Source organism: Dreissena polymorpha, chromosome 4, assembly GCF_020536995.1.
Source record: "Dreissena polymorpha isolate Duluth1 chromosome 4, UMN_Dpol_1.0, whole genome shotgun sequence".
Taxonomy (NCBI): Eukaryota; Metazoa; Mollusca; class Bivalvia; order Myida; family Dreissenidae; genus Dreissena; species Dreissena polymorpha.
The window spans coordinates 113,093,861-113,101,306 of NC_068358.1; the positions used below are offsets into that span (position 1 = coordinate 113,093,861).

The 7,446-nt window shown below is 34.6% G+C and overlaps 1 long non-coding RNA gene across 1 annotated transcript; it reads left to right on the plus strand.

The window, feature by feature from the left end:
* The first annotated feature begins 2,997 nt into the window (after window positions 1-2,997).
* Window positions 2,998-6,242, plus strand: LOC127878127 (uncharacterized). Its single transcript, XR_008048745.1, has 3 exons — window positions 2,998-3,127; window positions 4,908-4,967; window positions 6,204-6,242. It is a non-coding gene; the product is annotated as an uncharacterized LOC127878127 (long non-coding RNA).
* The last annotated feature ends 1,204 nt before the right edge of the window (window positions 6,243-7,446 follow it).

The window sequence follows — 7,446 nt, forward strand, 5'->3', positions numbered from 1 at the left end:
ACTGAAATCCAACATGCGCCGATATGTTGAATTTTTAACGCGTGATTGTTTCTGAACCAATAAATATGTCTACATATATGTGTCTTATAAACTATATTATAAAAATATCAGACAATACCGAACAGCGTACATTCCTTTGTTTACATCTCTGGCATACAGGTATGCAGTAAGAGGAACAATATAGCTTTAGTTATACATTATTTAAATATGCTTCCCAGTTAACGGGAAAGTGTCAAAATACAAGTGCAAGAAACAACAACAAAAGGTAAAAATTCTCAAATAAACGATTCTTGTACATTCTTGTATGCAACAACAAAGGCAATAACGTGCTAACGCTAATTATTTCAAATAATTAGCCATCTGTTTATCACACACGTGATACATAATAACATTAAGAAACCAACAACAGCCAACACAATCGTATCACAAGAGTTTAAGGGCAGCGAAAACCATTGGCCTGTGTTTGGTTCTCCTTGCAGTAAAAAATATTTCGCATGAACCAGCGAATATTGTCCCTGAAATATAGATTTACAAACTTCCCAGTTCGTTTTATTTGCACAAACTCATCTGTTACATTGAAGATGCCAAATTCTGAAATGTTTATGCAAACATTGTAACACATTTTTTCAACTGACATTTGCAATTCTGATTTTCTTTTCATGACGTTTTGCAACTTCAAAGGTCATACATTTGTGGATTTATTCGTGAATCTCATGTCCAGAAATGTGTCAATGGTCATACTGACCACACTTGTTCGTACATTGTTTACATACACATAAATAATGTGGAGTTTTGGGAACATGCAAATGGAAAAATGCAGGGCGTCCATATTTGGAAACTACACCTGTATCATATGTGGGGATTTTAATCTTGTAAATGATACAAAATTATATTATTCCAATTATAAAACTCTGGATAACAACAAAAAGTCAAGAGAATTTGTATCTACTGTTATAAATGATAGAAACTTTTAGATTAATCTATGTAAATGTTTACCAATATACATGGAGAAAACCAAATACTCTTCAGCAAGCCAGACTAGATTTCTTTCTTATCACTAGCAATCTTGTGCAACACAAGACAATCTGAAATTAAAGCTAGCTACAAATCCGACCATTCAGTTATAAATTTAGATTCGAATCTTCTTGCAGTAACCCATGGTAAAGGACTTTAGAATTTCAACAATTCAATTTAACATGATGAATAATATCTAAAGATAATTAAATCATAAATTGAAGAAAAAACAAGTATTGCTTACCTGTTAACAACACTTAATTAATGAATACTATTGTTGATAACGTAATGCAGTTTTCCTAAAAATGATCAGCTGTGTTTAGAAACTCTATTTATTGAAATCAGAGGCAAAACAATATCTTTTTCATCCTACAAATCCACACAGAGGAAGGATAGGGAATTTGTGCTTATAAATCAAACAGAAACTCTAGAAAAAAATATTTACGAAATAAACATTGATGATCTTGACCTATTGAAACATGAACTCTCAAATAAACGTAAAACCAAATAAAAGGGATCATTTATAAGAGCATGTGCCAAATGAATAGATGAAAGTGAAAAACCAACAGAATATTTTTGTAATTTGGAAAAACAACATTCATCTAGAAAAATGATACTTAATATTATACAAAATGATGGCCAAAGTATATATATGATTAAATCTAAATTTTAACTGAAGCTGCTAATTATTACAATACTTTATACAAAAAAACAGTATCAAATGAAACTTTTAGTTATTCTGACATATTTGATGAGCTAGAACAAATACAAATAGTTTAACTAAGTAATGATGAGTCTAAATCATTAGAAAGCTTGCTGACAATGGAAGAAATTTCTGCGACACTTAATATTATTAAAAATGAGAAAAGCCCAGGCTCAGATGACTTCACTACAGAGTTTTTTCAAAATGGTCTTGAATGATCTTAATTTTTGTATTCTAAGAAGTCTAAATTATGTTTTCATCTCGGGAGCCTTGTCAATTACTCAAAAACAGGGAATCACCACATGCATACTAAAAGAAAACAAACCAAGAAAGTTCTTACAAAATCTTAGACCCTTTACACTTTTAAACGTTGTTTATAAGATAGCCTTAGGTACAATTACAATAAGATTAAAAACCGATAAACTTTTCGCCAAAAACCAAACTGGCTGAATTAAAGAAAGAAATATAGGAGAAAACACACGACTACTATATGATATTTTACACAGATTATAAAATACACAGATAATAACAAAATACATGGACTTCAAATGAAATTGGACTTGGAAAAGGCCTTCGATACACTCTCCTTCAATTTTATTGAAAATACTTTATTGCATTTTAATGTTGGTCCTATGCTCAGAAATTGGGTCCGTCTTTTATTATATAACACCATGACAACTTTGTATATCAATTGGTTTTTCATAAGAATCGCAAAAGGTTGCCGTCAAGGTCAATCAGCTCGTATATCTTTTTGTTAAGCGCATAAACTTTGGCTTTTCTAATTCGAAACACACACAAAAACAGGCATAAAATCAAAAATGTTGAATACAAGATATCTCAATTTGAAGATGACACCTCTCTTTTGTTAGATGGTTCTGACATCTTTCTTAACACTGTTTTGCAGTTATTACATAATATATTTTTGCAATGACCAACCAAGGCGGAGACTCCAGCTTTAATCTTTTTTATGTTAATGTGTGTTGTACTAATTGTTCCGTATTGTGTAGGCAATTGACCACTTGCTGCCTGCCTTCAATCAAATGCTAGCGTGTATTGACAATGATTGCTTACGTGCTAGTTTGTCCGGGGTTTCATTATTCCTATAGTGAATATTACATATAAAAATCTTCAATGTTCAGAACATTTCAAAACTAAATGCACGTATTGTAGAGATATAAATTACATTTCACGAATTGTTTATCACACAAAATAACGTTGTTTTCAGTGGCGGATAGTTTTGTTAGCTGCTTTTGAGGCATCCGTCAAAACGCAAGTTGCCCCTCCAGTCAAAAGCAGTATCGCTGCTGGAATCAAACCTGCGGATCCCATAGACACCAAGCCGTTCTACCCATTGCCAACCCACACAACGGATATTACCGACTGGGATGGTGCGGTCATCGACACGGAATGGTATGCATCGCTTTTTAAGTCATCCACCGCTGTTTCATAAAAGAAAATTTTAGGGATGATGTTTGGTCGTATGATACGCGCCCTATGTATTATGCCACACGCGGTTAGTTTTGCTTGAGACCAACCTGCGTATTGGCGCAGTCATGTAAAGAGCTACCCTCTCCGCTATTAAGTCAGCAAGATTTCGCGGTCTAATTAGCGAACATAATGACTCCTCATCAGAGTGAACAGATGTAGAGGTATATCTGGAGCCAAACTGTTCGGAATTTTTAAAAAGCTAAATTTCGCACGACGCGGATAATATGTATGTACGTGCGTTCACAAGACTGGAATCTGCGATTTTATGATAAGAGGTAAAAGTGCCTTCAATTAAACAAAATGAATCTCAATATGAATCGCGTCGTTACTTGGTAGTCAATTGTAGCTCCTGACCAGACTCCGCGAAGGCTCAGGCCGGAAATTACGCTGAGTCAGAATACAGTGGAGACCCTTCAAACCGGATCCTTTCTAAACCGGATCCTCTCTAAGCCGGATCCTCTCTAAGCTGGATCATCTCTAAGCCGGATCCTCTCTAAGCCGGATCCTCTCTAAACCGGATCCTCTCTAAGCCGGATCCTCTCTAAACCGAATCATATCAAACCGGATCCTCTCTAAGCCGGAACCCTCGCTAAAACGGACAATGTGTTCGGACGTTCTTTCGTTTATAAACAAGCATACAAAATATATTCAAACCCGATATCCATTTAATTCAGGATTCCGGTCACACTGCAAATTAAAATTAGGTCATATTAAACGTGATTAAACCCTTCTTAACTGTTCAGTGAGTTGTTTATTGCATGTAAGACCTAGTGTCGACAACTTGTGAATTGCGGATTTAAGACGCGCGCAGTTGAGACAATTTTAACCATCAAAAGGAGTGCTTAAACTAATCATATGAACAGCCTAATAACGAATATTCATTTCATAGATGTTGTTCTTTTGTGTTGATTAAAAGGTCGAATCTGGGTCACATGGGTCAAAAAGCTAAATTACGATGTTTAATCTTAGAAAAACCTAGTAACCACTATATGAAACCACATTTATGTCTCAACATTGATGGATCTTGATTAGAATGTTTATCTTGACAATTCCTCTGCCTTTTTCGAATCTGTATAACATGGGGTCAAATACTTAGTCGAAAGGTTAATTCGTTGACGATTGCTGTACATTAAACTCAGGTGAGCGCTTCAAGGACATAAGTGTGGTCTTGTCATAGTGTAAAAAATGTAATGATACATCTTTCGTAAGAATTCTTGTTAAGATATGCAACATAACTGATTGATACACTAAAAGATATGTTGAAAGTACGTGTTCTTTTAAAGAAAATCAAGGCAGTTAACTTTAAGAATCTCAATATAATATTTCTCCTGTAAACCAGAATCCTCTTTTAACCGGTATTTTTAGATGGGCGCAAAATAATTTGGTTCAGTGGAGTTCCACTGTATCCATTTTCGCACGATGTGGCGCATATAAATTTGATTGCAAATCTTTTGTTTCACACATTGCGCTTTTTGTATGCAAATTATTGGTCTGACAATCCCAGTTATGTGTCGTCCCTCGTTAATGATGTCATTGAGTCAGATGGAGGGGCATGCTCGTTTTATTTTAATTCAATGACCAATCCTAACACAAGGTCTAGAATTGCAACTCACTATCACGATCGGAAGTTTATAATCGTTAGGATATTCAACTTAGCTATCAGGCCCGGCCAGCCACAGAGGTTTGTCCTTCCTGCTTGCAGGTGGCAGTACATAAGGAGAGGGTTGAGGCAAACTAGAGCTCCTTCCGAACTGGCGTCTAGGTACTCGAGCATACAAAGCCGATGCACTGCACCAGAGAACATCGTCTAGTAACAAAAATGCGTTAGCCAAGATATGTTTTTGTTTCCCATATTTGTTTCCAAATGGATCATGTGAGTTCAAAAATTGAGCATTAAGTCTACAACAAAATTCAGCATGTGGACATTAAAGCTCTTAATTGTATTTATATTAGTTATCCTTCATTATCATATTTTACATTTCTGAAGCTGCGTTTACATAAGCGATCCTATGATTCCGTTTACAGAATATAAAATGGAAGTTTGTAATCGTTTTAAATTACATTCAGCAACAATAGGAGGTTCTATTGGGAGATCGCATGTCCTTACGATGTTTACTGGCTTGGCCGGTTCAACCATCCGGTTGAAGGAATGTGCTGAGTCCTAAATCCGTGATGGCAAATGATCCGAGCGGTCAAATGCAGAACGTACGTCTAATGAAGTCTAAAGTGCATCATTTCTATTGACGCTTGAATTTATAATTTCTAAAGTTACTAAGGCAGCTATGAGTATATAAATAGGAATAAACTGAATATGCCATGCGCATTTTAATATGTGTTGTATACTTGGATTTTTACTCTAAATAATATAGTCAACCAATCAGATAGTCAGTGTATTTGAAGAAGATGAATACTATAATGATCGGGGTATTTTTTTAAATAAGATTATCTCGCACAGTACATTTTTGCGTAATTAAATACATGCATTTTGAAATAATACAGATATAAGTGAAGTCGATTATTAAGAATAACAAAAGTAATACGTGTTAGTAATATGATTTTTTTAAAGGTCTGTACTTGTCTTTATTAAAATTACTAAGCATTGGCGCAACGGCCTCCTTCTAATGTTGTATCAAAACGTGTATGTTATAAAAAAAACAATTACGTTCAAAATTATACCCGTTTGTTTAAAGTATGTATGCAAACACAAATGTCAACTGATGGTTTTAACGTGTCTTTTTTCAACACATTTTATTTTAAAATTGCAAACATATACATATACAATATGAAAAATAACACAATAATGTAATGCAATCAGAGATGAAACAAAACAACATGCAACGCATCTAAAGTTATTTATATAATAGAAATCAAAACCATACAAAGCATATAGGTTGATAAAGTATCTCTACCTTTACAATTACATGTAATTGTGCGTTGAAAAAACATTTAAGAAAACAAAGACAATTGCCAGTACGTTTTAACGTGTCTTACTCCACAGAGAATTATGCAACACTAGATGCCGTCAAGCTCACCCAAACGTACGGAACTCTGTCTGCCTGGAGAACAACTACCAGACTTACGTGGTCTTGGCCTTCCTTCCCGATGTCATCAGTACATGTCAGAGAAGACCTTGGACTTGCATCAAAAGAGTAAGACTATTAAATATTTGGAAGGCACGTTTACCATTACTACTTATATTAACTAATTGGGTACGCTCCTGAACAAATATATTATGTTCCTTTACCGAAATGATATAACGCGTCATGTTAAAATCAAAGAAATGACTCCGTATATTTTTGGATCGGTCTATAAACATCTTTTCGATGTGCTGTTGTACGGGTTATAAGCATCTCGGGTTTACACCCTTCTGGGTTATGTCGTACCCTCAAATCCCCAATTGGTGTCTATTGACAGATAAAAAAAGCTTAATCACAAAATATTTCAAAAAATGTTTTTAAATTGATTTCGTAAGTCATATTCGTATAATTCCCACCAATTTTTAAATAGTTTTTCAGGATTTGTATATGTATTTTAATGAAACAATGCTCTTGTATAATGCTGTGCAACCCACTAAGTGTTTCTTTTTTATGCCAAACATCGATAACAATACATATTGTGAATGGGTTCGAAGAGTTATAATATGCTGATCACCTTTATTTTTCAATATCACAATTAGTAAGTCGCAATTCTTTGAATGACTGCAATTGAATGCAGATGATCACGCATGATCATTTTTAGCATGTTTATGGGAGCGATTCAAAAGTCAGTTTGAACAGGAATATATCCTTGTTTCATAAATTGAAAAAGGTGTACACACATGTCATTAAAACATATACTACACTTTAGCTTTAAATTAGATAAACAATATAAACGATATTCAATTGAACACGACTTCACTAAACGACTTTTCCGTGTTGTGTTTCTTATTCAGATCGAAATGCGCATGCCCCAGTGCTGTATATGCTGGTATTCTATTCCTTGTATGTTTTCCTTAGTAAGATCAAAGTGCGCATGCCTCAGTGCTGTGAATGCTGGTGTTCTATTCCGTATTGTTTTTCTTATTCAGTTTGAAGTCTGTATGCCCCAGTGTTGTGAATGCTGGTATTTTATTCACTGTTGTCTTCCTTATTCAGATCGAAGTGCGCATGCCCCAGTGCTGGGAATGCTGGTGTTCTATTCCGTATTGTTCTTCTTATTCAGATTGAAGTATATATGCCCCAGTGTTGTGAATGCTGGTATTT